This window comes from Balaenoptera ricei, chromosome 8 (genome assembly GCF_028023285.1).
Source record: "Balaenoptera ricei isolate mBalRic1 chromosome 8, mBalRic1.hap2, whole genome shotgun sequence".
Taxonomy (NCBI): Eukaryota; Metazoa; Chordata; class Mammalia; order Artiodactyla; family Balaenopteridae; genus Balaenoptera; species Balaenoptera ricei.
This window is the reverse complement of record NC_082646.1, coordinates 88,925,385-88,940,424: the sequence shown is the minus strand read 5'-3', so window position 1 is coordinate 88,940,424 and position 15,040 is coordinate 88,925,385. Positions and strand designations below refer to the sequence as shown.

General features: G+C 46.6%; 1 protein-coding gene across 1 annotated transcript in view; it reads left to right on the top strand.

Annotated features, from left to right (window-relative positions):
• ABTB2 (ankyrin repeat and BTB domain containing 2) overlaps positions 1 to 15,040 on the top strand; it is a 179,751-nt gene that overhangs the window by 117,223 nt on the left and 47,488 nt on the right. The window lies entirely within an intron of this gene.

Below are 15,040 nucleotides of genomic sequence, written 5' to 3'. Positions count from 1 at the left end.
CAGACGTCCTGGGTGCTCCCTGGCTAGATGACAGCCCCACAGCCAGCCCTCTGAGGCCTCCGGGAGCGAGAATCTGTAACCCAAAGACACCTGTGAGGAAATGCCCCATCTTCCTGTGGCTTTAGTTCATTTTTTTGAGACCTGGTTTTCAAAATCAGAATGAGATGGAGGTGCTGGCGTCTGTCATGAGGCCCTGTCCGGGTCACCTCTCTCTAGCAGGTCCTGGTTGGGAGAGCAGGGGCCTCACCTCCCTGGTGGATGCTCAGGGCTCACTTCCAGAGCTAGGACAACAAGCAGGGGTCCCTTCGGTGCTAGAGCGCTGGGGTTCGATGTGACTCAGAGGCCACTGCCCACTATGAAGTCATACTGGGGGACCCTCCTGAGTCACCCAAAATAACAGTGCTAGGTACTGTGAGCCTTTAGAATGGAGTGTGCTGCAGCCATTGAAAGTGATGATGAGAAACAATATTTGGGGCCATGGAAAGCTATCTGTGAAATATTAAGTGAAAAAGGTGGTCATTAAAGTATTAATTTCTTAAAATTAAAAGTATGCATGTGAGAAAAAAGAAAGTACACATGCACACTCCAAAGCAGAGGTGCATATTGAAAAGTCTGAAAGGATATTAAACTGTAATGTCAATGATGATTATCTCAGGGCAGTAAAATTACTGTTTTTATTCTCTTCTTTTCGCCTATCTGCATTTTTTAAATGCAAATAAACTGTGAGTGGTGTTCTGCCAGCACTCACCCAGCAGAAGCCAAATGGTCTGCCCGGAAGATTTCCCCCGTGAAGGGAGCTTCCAGCCCTTATGTTGAGCAAAATGAGGACTGGAGTTGCTGCAGCCACCCCAGGCCCTTGGGGAACTTGGCCTTGTGGGCCAGAGCCGCCCTGTTCTCAGCAGAGTCTGAGTGCAGCATGTCCACAGCCAGCGCCACACAGAGGAGCCTGGGAGCACGCATTTTTAGCATCCATAGAGACGCAGGGCCCCAGGAGTGGGGAGACGGCTTTATCATCAGACTCTCCATATGATTTCATTTGAACAAAGGGTTCCATGGTTTAAAAGTTTTTTTGCGAACTAGTGATTTACAGAAACCATCTTGTATTAGAGAAATCACTTCATCTGCAAGTCAATAAAACCTGCCTGTGGTGGTCTGAACTGTGACCCTCCAAAATTCATAGGTTGAAATCCTAACCCCCAGCACATCAGAATGTGACTGTATTTGGAAATAGAGTCTTTTAAGAGGTAACTAAGGTAAAATGAAGTCCCATGAATGGGCCCGAATCCAATCTGACTGGTGTTCTTGTAAGAAGAAGTGATCAGGACACAGACACATGAGGGAAGACCATGTGAAGACCCAGGGAGAAGACAGCTGTCTACAAGCCTAGGAGAGAGGCCTCAGAAGAAGACAGCAACCCTGCCCACACCTTGATCTCAGACTTCTAGCCTCCAGAATTGCGAGAAAACAAATTTATGTTGTTTAAGCTGCCCTCCCTGTGATATTTTTTCCTATAACAAGAAGTTCGGGGATCGGCAGTTCCTGGTGGTGGTTAGCTGCTCGGTGAGACGGTCAGAGACCCAGGCTCTTTCTGCTTTCTGCTCTGCCATCCTCAGCATGTTGGCTCTGATCTTGCCCTTGTCCCCTCCTGCAGCTCCTCCCCCTGCACGGCAGCCCCAAGGTGCTGCTCCAGCTTTGGCAGCAGGCGGCCTGTCTCCTGCTGGCATAATGGCTGCTTCTGTACCTTCTTCAGACACTGTGTCCCATTCGAGGCAGGAAGAAGCGCAAAGGCCCTGCCAGCTGGACAGCCTGTCCCTTTAGATCAGGCAAAGCAACATTTTCCAAAACCCCTGAAGTCTCGAATTTATGTCTCATGTCCAAGACCATGTTGTACAGCTGTAAGGGAGTCTGGGAAGGGGCCCCCCAGGGCTCATACTGCAAGTCATTCCAGGCAGAATCAGGGTTCTGTTAGCCAGGATGGAGAAGGACGGCACTGGATAGGTCGCTGGGAACAGCGACACAGTTTCAAGCATCCAGCGGCTGGATGTTTTCATACACCTTTGCAGGGAAAGATCGTGGTGTCCTGGAAGTGACACAGTGAGGTTTGGGATGTCCCCATCCTGATAATGAACATTCTACAGGGACCTCCTTCCTATGAATGAGCTTCTTTCCCTGCACCTCCTCAACCTACTCCCATGTTCCGTGACGTTGCTTAGCCGTGAGATGACCGGGGAGTGTTTGCTACTCATAAGGTCTGTACGGTCCCTTTGGGGTTCTTGGAGCGGGGAGGGGCGGCTTTGTGAAACATTCTGTTATTTTTCCTCCCTTGCTGGATGACAGCACATAGCAAAACCCCCTCTTCAGACTCCTTCCAAGCTTCTGGTACCTACTGCAGACCCCTCCTCTAGCATTTATTATGGTACTCTTTAATTATCTGTCTACATATTTTTCCTGTCCTCTAGAGCCAGGGAACTGGATCTTACCTCTGTATTCCTAGCACCAAGCTCAGTGTGATTAATAGGCATGTGATGAATATTTGAGTAAGTGAATGAGTGATAAGAACAGCACAGCGCTAAAATTCCCCGAGCCTACTTGGATACTTCTTCCATATTTGAAGCCATCAGTCAACCTTGGGACAGAAGGTCCCATGGCCTTAGAGAATGTGTTCTCTGTCCATAGGATTTAACTGCCTGCAAACAACCCTTTCTGTGTGGGGGAATGGGGACAGGGTGGTACATGGGTATGTCCATATTTGCCATATATGAGTTATGAAGGGAGTGACTTAAACTCTGGGCTCTGGTGTCCCCAGCACACTTAGCATTGTGGGGTTTTTTTTCAGCCCAGATTTCAAGGCACGTGTTGAATTCTCCCACTCTCTGTGAATTGCCTTTTGGAGCCATAAAGATTGAGATTGAAATTTGCTGGAGCCATAAAGATTGAGATTGAAATTTGCTAACTGCTTTAAGTTGATCCGGGAACATCACCAATTTTAAAAGTAGTCAAACATGGTTTTCATTTATTTGGTCTTAAAAATGATCCCTTAATGAATTTTAGTTACGAAAAACGTAATCTGCTACCTCCGACTTTGATGTTTAAGTGCTTAGTGCAAAAGCTAAAAGGAATGAGCAGCTTTATTGAAATAAGAGCCCAAGCAGTGGCCCAGGTGGATTTTTAGACTGAATTCCTTGGCAAAGAAGATGTCTTCAGCCAGCAGTGGGGCTGTCTAATCTCTAATCTCCTCTCCCATCCTTTTCCCACACAGCTACCGGATTTATCTGTCTGAATGTGCGTATGACCCTGTCATTCAATTGCTTAAACTCCTTCAGCGAGTCCTCATTGCTCTCAGGACAGAGTCTCAGCCCCTTAGACTCCTGTGACTGGTGCCCTCCACCCTGGTCTCTCCCCCGGAGGCCTGTCACGCTCACCCATCACTCTGAGCTACCCCCTCTCCATCCCTCTGAGGGGCTCTGGATTAGTACAGGGGTCAGCAAGCATGGCCCTGGGGCCAAATCCCACCTGACACCTGTTTTCATATGGCCTACAAGCTAAAAATTAGTTTTACATTTTTAAATGGTTGAAAAAGTACTAAAAGACTAGTTTGTGACACATGAAGGTGATATAAAATTCAAATCTGTGCCCATTTGTTTATGTATGTGCACATTACGCTGGCAGAGTTGAGTAGTTGTGACAGACCCGCAAAGCCAAAAATATTTACTCTGACCCTTTGCGGGAAAAGTTCGCCGATCTCGGCTTCGTAGTGGCTCCAAGGGTGGGTGGAGAGAGGGCAGTGATCTCCGTTAGCCACCTCCCAGGCTGCCTCAAATAAACACATAGTCTAAGTATGAATAATATGCTGGCTCTACAAGCACAGCTTCATGACAAGTCTCAGGGGGCCCCTCCCTGCCTATCGCTGCCCCAAAACCTCCCTATACAGGCCCTCCCTCTGCTTGGAAGACCCATCCAACCCCTTCACTAGACTGATATCTAATCTATGTCTCTTCCTCCAGGAAGCCTTCCTTGACTACTAGGCCTACGTAGTCTGCTTAGAGACCCTTCTCTGGGCTCTTTGATCCGACTCCAGGTAGCCCTTTTCATTATGGACTTGGCTGGTATACTGTCTGCCCTCCTTCACTAGACGGCAAACATCAAGAGGGTAGAGACTATGTCCTGTTCACTTTTCTACCCCCAGAGCATAGCCACTTCTGGCAGATTATTAGGTCATCAGTAAACAGTTGTTGAAGAAATTAGTGGATGAATGCAGAATAAATGATCTGTCTGTGGTGAATAAAGCATGATTCTTTATCAGCACAGGCCTTTAGGAAAATAATGGGATAGGTTGGCCTAGGGTCCGTCGAATAGAAATACTTTTATATGGTATCTGATGGCTTTATCCCAAAGCCGTTGGCCCTGGGAATCCGTGAGGCCATTTATAAGATATTACCATTTATTACATGCTTACTATGTGTCAGGCATTTTACTAAATGCTTACTTACTTAACTTCTTTTAATTCTCAAATAATCATGTGAATTCGGAGCTATTATTAGGCATATTAGACAGATGAACAAATTGAGGCTCGGAGAGGTTAATTAACTAGTCCAAAGTCACATAGCTAATAAGATTCATAGCTGAGTTTTGAACCTTCTTCCCTCTGACTCATGCTCTTAAATCATCTGGAGGGTTTAATAGAGCCATTTGGAATGGGAACCAAAGCCGACTGAAGCAGGTTATATTTGTTAGAAGGACTGTAGCACAGTACATTTCTGACTAATGATGCATTCATGTTCTATTAATAAATATCTTGGCCATCTGCCCTGGACCTTGTGACATTTGCCTCTTTTTTTTTTTAACCCCTAAGGAATGACTTGTGTGTATTACAGGTGCTCGGGCTCATTTATCCCTCTCCTTCCTCTGAGTTGACACTTGGAGCCTTCTCCCACTCCCCTCTTTTTCCTGCCGGCAGCACTGCTCTCACTGGAGATGTAGCTCCGGGATCACTCCCGGGACGTGCTTTGCCCTCTCTCCCATTCCCGGGCCCACCGGTACCTCCCACCCCACCCCCAGCAGCACTGGTAGTGGCAAGCCTCTCTTTTCACACTTGGCGCAGCGTGAGGATTTCCCCCAGCTCTCCCTGTGCTCAGTCCCAGCAAGTGGCAGCCTGTACCGACTGACTGAGAGTACTGGCGGTCCAGACTGCCACGTGGCTGCATCATGATCACACAGGCTCAGCCCAGTGGGTACATGGCTGGACCAGAGGAAGTGCCCCCCCCTCCCCTGACCAGTCAGGTGGCCCCTGAGTCCCTACCATCTGGCCAGGTGAAGGGGCTGGCTCTCAGAGCGACCGATTCTTGGAATGAGACTTGCAGACAAAAATCTCACCCCCTGCTTAGGAATATAGAACAGTTTCTGTCTGAGTTTCTTTCCCTTATCTTTTTTTTTAAATTAATATTTATATAAAACAATCAAGTTTTCCTTCTATTTACTTTTTTTTCCTCCATGAGCTCACAACAGTTGTAACAATGGTTTTGTTTTTATTAAAATATATAGTTTCATTAGTTAATCAGTAGAAAGAAAGCATGAAGAATAATGGAGAAAAAAATCATCTAAAGTTCTCCCGTGCAGAAATAACTATCTTTTATGTTAGATGACCTCCATTCTGGGCTCTTTATAGGTAATTAGATCATAGTAATTTTTTTAAACGTTCTCTTGTTTTCTTACATAAAAATTTAATTTCAGTTAACTAACTTTCTAACATATTTGAAATTATGGCTATTCCTATGCTCAGAAGAAACATTCTATCACCTTCTTCTCCCTCTAAGTACATCTCCCCCACCACGTCCCCTGTTTCTCTTATAACAATCACTTTTTACACCACCAATAAATCATATTTGTAAAAAGTTTAAAAAGCATAGTAGTTCAAAACATTTTTATAGCCCTAGTGCAGAGAGAACCACTCTCACCTTGGTGGTTGTGTGCATGGGTTGGGGGAAGGGCTGATGTTTTAGGGTGATGACAGTGTGTGTTTATGTTTTAAATGTGTTGTTGCCTTTATACAAAAGTGGCTGGATGTTGTCCTTGGCTCACAGGAACTAGCGTGCTCTGCCACCATGGGTCAAGGACAGCATTTGACAGAGGACCATGGTCATGTGATGGATTTTTTTTTTTTTTTTAAGAGGTGGCAGTTCCAAGACTCATGCTTCCTGGGTCGCTCAAGTTCTTGATGTGTTACATCAATACTTTGGAGCGAGGCCACCCAGAATCTCTTAAAAAATATTCCAAACACAACAGAGATCTTTTTCCACAGGAAAAATCTCAGTGGTCCACGTGTGAGTTCTCCACGCCATACCCCCCGATGTTGTGACGGTTGCCGGGTTTTCCAGAGTTCACCTTTAGGTTTAATTTCCTGAAATTGATCTGCTTGGTTACTGTGGCTTTATTTTATTCTCTTGCAAGGGGGGGGAAATGGCAATGAACAGGCTGCGTTTCGCTAGGTCTTTTCTCACTTCAAAAGAATTAAGCAGCAGTCCATGATCTCTACTAGTTCTTTTACGGGCATATTCATCCTCCGGGTCTCTGATATGAACCTTAATTAAACAAATCACCAAAATGCCAGTGAGCCAGCATTCCTAGCGGAGTTTCTGGGCTCACCCGCACTGCTTTGTTGGGCTATTATTTTATGGTGGCCCCTCTCCCCATCTAAACCCTCACCCTGCTTGGAGCCCCTCTGAGAACTGAGTGAGCCAGCCCTGAGGTCAGAGGTGCTGCTACCAACTGGAGGGAAAAGAGGCAGCCCAAGGCCAGCTCCCCAAGCAGGACCCCCCCCCCCCACTCCCTGCCAGAAGGCCCAAGACTGTCAAGGACTCCAGAGAGAGATGAATTCAGCCCAGTGTTCACTGTGAGGTTTGCTTTTTACCGTATATTTTTTTTAAGAGAATTGGGGACGCTGGCAACAAGCGCGTTGTACTCCAACAGCCTTTGATCTCGCTAGCCCTGGGTTCTCTGGCCCCTGGCTCCCTGGGCAGTCATAAATGTGCATTTTTATTTCGCAGTTTAATGGTAAGCTCCTGGCCCTCTGGGCCTCTCTTAAGCGGAAGACCACCTTCAGCCGGTGGAGTTCTGATAACTTAGAGTGAGGTGTTAACCAGAGCATGATTATGTTTGCTTTTAATTTCCTGAGCTTGAAGAAGAAGGGGAAGGGGCAGTGCTAATTGGTCTGGTGAGTGGTGATGGAAGTCTTCTGTCCCTGGGCTTGAATGGGCAGAGCCCCGTGTGAGAGGCAGTGTGGACTCCCGGGATGGACGAGCTGGGTCTGAATCCCACCTCGGCCATTTTCTAGCTCTGTGACCTTCACCAAGTGACCCAGCCCATTTAAACCTCAGTGTCCCTCATTGGTAAATGGGGTTAGTAACAGTACTAGCTAATTGTAATGAGACCGCTGGTAGGGTCTTCATGTGGGTTCAAAGGCTGTTTCATCCCACTCGTGGCGTAGAGTACTACTCGGTATGGGCTCGCCCATCTCCGTTCATTACTAACCCACGGTTAAAACCTGCTTCCCAAACTCAGTTTAGACCCCAGCTCTTCTCTCTTCCTGTCTCCTAACCTTTGCTCCTCACTTGAACTCTTGGGCCTCACAGTATGGTGATCTCATCTTTAGGTGGGTTCTGGCTGAGAATTACATGAGCTTTCAATTACTCTTGATGAATCATTTATACAGGGATGATTGACGATTCATCAAGTCAAGCAGATTTCATTCCACTTCTAGGTTTTCCTCCTTATTTCCTTCATCTTCCCCTTGCTTCAACACCCATCCCCCAATCTCGTTGGACTTCGAATATCAGGGGAAATACCATTCAGTGAAGTGGGTTTTTTTTAGAATCAACTGTCCTTATACTCCATTTGGGTCTCTCTGGAAAATATTCCAGCTTTAACTCTTCAGCACTTTGTTTCAGTATGACTAATATGCAACAACCGGGCATTAAACGTACTATATATAAGATTCCAGATCAGAGAATGGAAACACTTTAAAAAAAATAAAAAGGATTGGATTATGTGGGCTATTTGGAAACTGTTCAGTGGGGCAATATAATTTTTATTTTCAGAAGCTTATGGATCGAACCCCACCCAAGCTTCCAGCTCCTAAGAAAAGTGGCAGAAGACGCCCTGCCAAGTTTCCTCTCAAGGGCAGTAAAAGAGTAATCCTCTGCATGCCGGGTTTCATTTTAAAGAAACAGGAGACAGGCAGTGGCCTTTGCTGTCTTCACAAATGAGCTTCCCTGAGCTGGGGGGCCAGTGAGTCTGGTGGGGCGTGTCGGGGGGGCAGGGGCGGGAGAAGATGCTAGGCACGCAGACTTGCACAGGTCGCTGGGCCCACTGTAGTCACAGCACCCTGAAAAGAACATTTGCAAATCTGTGGAGAGCCCTGGGGATGGGAATGGGTTGTCAAGTTGGGGGTACAGTTATGTTACAGTCTTGATGGCCTTTTGATGACTGGTTAGAAAAACTGAACTGTAAATCTACCCAGTTTTCACAAAAAAAGGACATCTTTACATTTACAATTTTGTGTGTATTGTGTCTGTTGGGGGGCTGTTGTTATAACTTGGGGGAAATTAAATCACAGGAAATAATACTAACAGGGCCTATTTGTTTCCACAATTCAGAAGTTAAATAGTGGAATGAAAGTGGGGGGAAAGGTTTTAAGGGGTACACTTTAGTGCTAGAGTCCACAGAAGGGCCAGTTAGAGTGCAAGATCCCAGGGCTGGAGCAGACTTGAGAGGCCACCCAGTTGACCCCTGTGTCTTAGAAGAGAATGAAATCCCCATCGACTTGGCCTTTGGGCTGAGCCCTGCTTCTGAAAAACCTTAGCACTGAAAATCTGGTTTGTCAACCCAGTGTGCAGTCCATTGGCTTCTGGCTTGTTACTTGCTTGCTTGGAGGAGCCAGCAACCTCTGCAAGCTGAAACCCAGGTCGAATTCCTGCTTGGCAGCCAGCAAGAAGGCGGGACTCCCAGTCTTCTGTGCACTGGGTTTCCCAGCTGACTCATTGGCACCCTCTCTGGGCACTGGTGGAGAATCACCTAGGAAGGAGCCCAGGGCTGGAGCAGAGCCAAGTGACCAAACTCGGAAAACAGCCTGCAGAAACCAGGATCAGGTGTACATAGTCTTCTTTTTTTTTTTTTTTTAATTTTTATTTTATTTTATTTGTTTATATTTGGCTGCATTGGGTCTTCGATGCTGCGCACGCGCTTTTCTCTAGTTGTGACGAGTGGGGGCTACTCTTCGTTGCGGTGCACGGACTTCTCATTGCGGTGGCTTCTCTTGTTGCGGAGCACAAGGCTTCAGTAGTTGTGGCTCGCAGGCTCAGTAGTTGTGGCTCGTGGGCTGTAGAGCACAGGCTCAGTAGTTGTGGCGCACAGGCTTAGCTGCTCCGCAGCATATGGGATCTTTCTGGACCAGGGCTTGAACCCGTGTCCCCTGCATTGGCAGGCGGATTCTTAACCACTGTGCCACCAGGGAAGCCCATAATCTTCTTTTTTGTTGTTGTTGTTTTGTTTGTTTTGTTTCCTATTTATTTATTTTTCAAAAACGTCTTTATTGGAGTATAAGTGCTTTACATTGTTGTGTTAGTTTCTGCAGTATAAAAAAGTGGATCAGCTATACATATACTTATATCCCCATATCCCCTCCCACCCTCCCTATCCCACCCCTCTAGGTGGTCACAAAGCACCGAGCTGATCTCCCTGTGCTGTGAGGCTGCTTCCCACTAGCTATCTATTTTACATTTGGTAGTGTATATATGTCCATGCCACTCTCTCACTTACTCCCAGCTTACCCTTCCCCCTCCCCATGTCCTCAAGTCCATTCTCTATGTCTGTGTCTTTATTCCTGTCCTGCCCCTAGGTTCATCAGAACCTTTTTTTTTTCTTTAGATTCCATATATATGTGTTAGCATACAGTATTTGTTTTTCTCTTTCTGACTTACTTCACTCCGTATGACAGACTCTAGGTCCATCCACCTCACTACAAATAACTCAATTTCGTTTCTTTTTATGGCTGAGTAATATTCCATTGTATATATGTGCCGCATCTTCTTTATCCATTCATCTGTCGATGGACACTTAGGTTGCTTCTATATCCTGGCTATTGTAAATAGAGCTGCAATGAACATTGTGGTCCATGACTTTTTTTGAAATATGGTTTTCTCAAGGTATATGCCCAGTAGTGGGATTGCTGAGTCGTATGGTAGTTCTATTTTCAGTTTTTTAAGGAACCTCCATACTGTTCTCCATAGTGGCTGTATCAATTTACATTCCCACCAACAGTGCAGGAGTGTTCCCTTTTCTCCAGTGCGTAGGCTTCTTAGCTCTGCTGATTTCTTGAGAAGTGCTGGGAATTTCCCTATTTACTGGCAGAATTATTTTCATCTCTAAGTATCATAAAAAGAAAGAAGAATATTATCTATTCTTATCTGTGAAAAGGTGTTTGAACCTCTTTATGAGGGCAGTGGGGAGTGAGGGCAGTGGGCAGTGGTTGAAGAGTTTAAAGCCAGAGTAAATAAGAGTGCGTGACCAGAGTAAGGGATTGTCAGGGATGGGGTGAGATGGAGGGAGGAGATGGGGAGGGGCTGCTGCAGTATCCAGTGAGGGAAGATGGTAGCCTGACCCGGCAATGACGGATTTTTGAGATACGAAGGTGATGAGAGCAGCAAGATTTGGTGGTTGATTGGATGTGTGGGGGGAGGAGGAAGAGAGTTGATAAGGATGACTCACCGATCTGTTCTTGGGCAACTGGGTGGATGTGGTGCTGTGCTCAGAGAAGGGACTGGAAGCTTTGGGGAATGAGGTAATGAGTTCCGAGATTCAAGGGTTGGGCAACCTGCTTGAGAAAAATTGAGTGACGGAAGATTGTGGTTCTGTGTGCAGATTGAGAAATGTAGAGGCTTCACGTACAGTCAAAGCACACTGGGGTGGAATGTTGTTTCCACAGAAATGCTGATTTTGTAGACGAGGGAGACAGAGGGTGCCTGGGTCATCATGCCTACTGCCTCCCTGCCTCACACTCGGGAGTTCATTTCACAGCAACGATATGAGTGACGCACGTGGGCTTTCTCTGTAACTTTTACAGAGTTCAGCAGGGATTGATTTGGGGTGTCTTTATTAATTAATAAAGGGATACAGGTTTCATTCCAGCATGCTTTTTTTTCCATCACGACTGAAATAAACAGTTTTTTTCTAAGGATTTTAGTAAACAGATGGGGGAGGGGGGGTTGCTTTTCTTTTGTTTTTTTTTGGAAATCCCTTTTTCCAGAATGACCTTGCCCTGGGCCCATCCCCTAAAGCTGGGAATTTTTGTGGGGCAAAGAGGGCACTGAAGTGTTGAGAGAACTTAAGGCAAGTGTTTGAAGAATTTCACATTGACATTTTAAAAAGGCTTTCTTTTTTTTTTTTTTTAATAAATTTATTTATTTATTTTTAGCTGCATTGGGTCTTCGTTGCGGTGTGCAGGCTTCTCATTGCAGTGGCTTCTCTTGTTCTGGAGCACGGGCTCTAGGCGTGTGTGCTTCGGTAGTTGTGGCACACGGGCTCAGTAGTTGTGGCTTGCAGGCTCTAGAGCGCAGACTCTAGTTGTGGCACACGGGCTTAGTTGCTTCGCGGCATGTGGGATCTTCCCGGACCAGGGCTCAAACCTGTGTCCCCTGCATTGCCAGGTGGATTCTTAACCACTGCGCCACCAGGGAAGTCCAAAAAAGGCTTTCTTAAGGGGCAGATTTGGAAGACAAGCTATGGAACTGCATTCTGGAAAGATCAGAGGGAATAAGAGAGATGGCCTTCAGTCTGTAGAGCTTTACGCGAGGCCTCCAGGGTTCCTTGGCAGGCAGTGCCTGGAGACACATTAAAAGAAAGTCGTATTTCTGGGTCTTTCTTTATATTTCCTCCTATCAGACCCCAGGCGCAAACAGAACAGAACCCCTTTTCTCTCAAATATCCTTGTGCTCTTTAACTAAAGGACAAGGGGGCCAAAGTTAGGACGTCATTTCATTTCAACAGCTTGAGAATCAAGAGGTTGAGATTTTAGCCCCAGTTCAGTTTCAGACCCTCAGTAACCTTGGGCAAGTCACTTAACTTTGGGGGCGGGACCCTTGGTTTTCTCATGTACAAGATGGGTGCAAACAGTACTTCATGAAGCCTTGGGAATTGCATGTGATCATGCATATAAAGTTATCGCAGTCCTGGCACATAGTGAGCACTCTTTAAAAGTCAGCAGTGGCTATTACGGATAATGACCTCCCTACCTCCATTGCCGGAAGAATAAATTACGTACTCCTCGGTGTTCGAAGTCTCTTAAAAGCAAAAGATACTATGCAAAAGCTGTGATGCTATCAATTACTATTATCAATAATAGGCTCATAATTACTTTTGCCACAGTATTAAATGAAAACCCCTTTGGGTGGGTGATGACTGGGAAAATGGGAACTATTATTAATGGAGCTGCAAGCTCTTGTTACTAGATCCATTGACATAATATTTCTCTCTGGGAATCCTTTGACAAATCAGCTGAATTTCCTATTCCCTTGCCCTAAGCGCTGTAAATTTGATCCACACGTCCCCAGCGTTGTTTCTGTGGATTAATAATGAAGAGAAGAGGAAGAGCAGGGCCTGAGTTAGACCCGTAGATGCGTAGAAACCCTCCCAAATATTTGGGCTGCCCGTGGGTTTGAGCTTGTAGTTCGGGCTGGGGATGGGAGGGTTGTCTTTTGTTTCACTACTTGTTTTAATGCTCAGAGCCAGGTCTTCCTAATGCATTTGGGTCCTCAGCTGTCAGGGAGAGGTTCTGCTTTGGGGACAGGGCTGGGGGCAGGGGGAAGCTAGTCATGCCCTCCTCCGTCCACTGGAAACAGAGCTTTGAGGAAGTGCTTTGATGCCCTGCTTTGCCGAACCAGCGCCCAGATCGGGAGCCCGTTGCCGCTGCCATCCTGGAGGGGTCGGAGGGAGATTCAGAGCGGCAGGTCCCAGCCACACAGCAGGGCAGTGAGGCAGTGCTGGGGAGGGCAGGGAGGCTGGGTCAGGGGAGGGGCAGGCTAGGAGGGCAGGGCTGACCGGCAGCCGAACCTAGAGCGTGGCCAAAGAACGCTGCCAGGATCTGGGCAGCAGGAAGGCTGCCATGTGCGTTTGCCCCATAAAAGAGCACACGAGGCCCAGCACTGGGGCTTCCATGGGTGAACCAAGCAGGAATAACACTGAATCGGGACAGCCGTAGGTGAGCTTGGTGGTGTGTTCATTGAATCTGGGCTTACAGAGAGGTGAAACGTGTACATTCCAGAGCCAGTCAGACCTGGATTTGAATCCTAGCTCTGCCACTTGGTAGAGCAAGTTATTGAAACTCTCTGCACATTCTCTAAAGTGGAGCCAGCAGTGCCCACCTTGTTCAAAGAACAAATGAGATAGTGTACCTAAAGCCTGCGTTCCCAGCACATAGGAAAAGCAATAGCAAGAGTACCCAAAGAGCACTTACTCTGAGCCACGCAGCAGTCCACACATGGACATCTGACAACTCACGGCCACACCGTGAGCTAGGTAACTTTTGTTACCTGTAGTTAACACGTGAGGAATCTGAGGCACAGAGAAGTGAAGTAACTTGCCCAAGATCACACCGCTGGTTTAAGTGACAGAGCTAGAATCATGAACCCAAATGTTCCAGCTCCAAGGCCCTGTCTTAACCTCTCTGCTGCAGGACCTATGGCTGTTGTCATCCTTGTGACATTTCTGGGTACAGGATAGGGAAGTCTAGCCTGGATTTGGCCACATCCCAGGGGCTCTTCTGTTATCTCAAGGAATTTTAAGAGATTTTCCCAAAAGTGACTAAAATAAATTCCTGTGGGTATGTTGCTTTCAAAAAATAAAGTTCAAGGGGGTTGGACAAAGATGCCTTGATCAAAGAAGAAGCAGTTACCAAAAACTGGGAATCTTTGTGGCCACATGCTCCTAAGAACCAACATGTAATTTTAAGCCAGTCTGATTTTGCTTTTCTGGTGCTTTCTAAGAAGCCACACAGTGAGTTGGAGAAATTTACAGGCTGTCACCCTCTGGGATTGATTCTGACAGCTCTGCTCCTCTATTGTTGAAGTGTTAATGAAAAACGCTAATTGGCCTTGGCCAGTGGCTGGATGAGTCCCCTTCCTGGAGTGGGGAAAGCAACATCCTTTTCTCTGTGGTTTCTCCTAGTCCTATTCTTGGCTTGAAGAAGGAAGGGGGGCCAGCATGAGGAAGTGGGAGGACTCCAAGGGCGATGCCGCCCTTTGGGTGGGCAGGGTGAACGTTTCCATCTGCCGCCCCATCCACTGAGCTCCGTGAAGACAAAGCCAGGTCTCTTTGTCACCCCGGAATCCTAAAGGCAGCAGAACACCTGGGCCGAGTGAGGCACTCTGGATATTCAGCAAGTGAAGCAGGGAAGGAATGAATGAACGCTTATGTGGCCCACCAGCCTCTGGAGGCCAGTTCCTTGTGCAGCTCCAAGAAAGGATGGTCTCCCATTGCTTTAAACCACGTCTACAGGTGGGCCACCCTCATCCTGGCTCTTGCAGCACCGTCCACAGTGAAAAGTCAGCTGTCCTAAGTGGAGCCTTGCGATTTGCCCACCACCCGCACTCGAGCAGACAGGGAGCAGAGTTGTGGCCTTTGAGCTTTGCTTCCATCCTCAGGTGACTTGTTGATAAAAGACATTTTCACATATTGACATATAGAGAAGTCATTCTGGCTTATCCATGAGTTACCTTGAATTTTATGCTAACTAAAATAGCCTGTTTGTGGCCTATCAAACATACATTGTACATCGGCTTTAATTATTAAAGAAAAGGGCACATTGACCAGAAGTAAATAACGTCTAGGTTAAAAATAAAGATTAAATGCCTCCCTTCCTGGGATGCCAATGCTGGTCCTCTTTGGATGATAAGACTCCCTTCCCACACTTTGTTATAAAGCAGAAACTAACACACCATTGTAAAGCAATTATACTCCAATAAAGATGTTTAAAAAAAAAAAAAAAGACTCC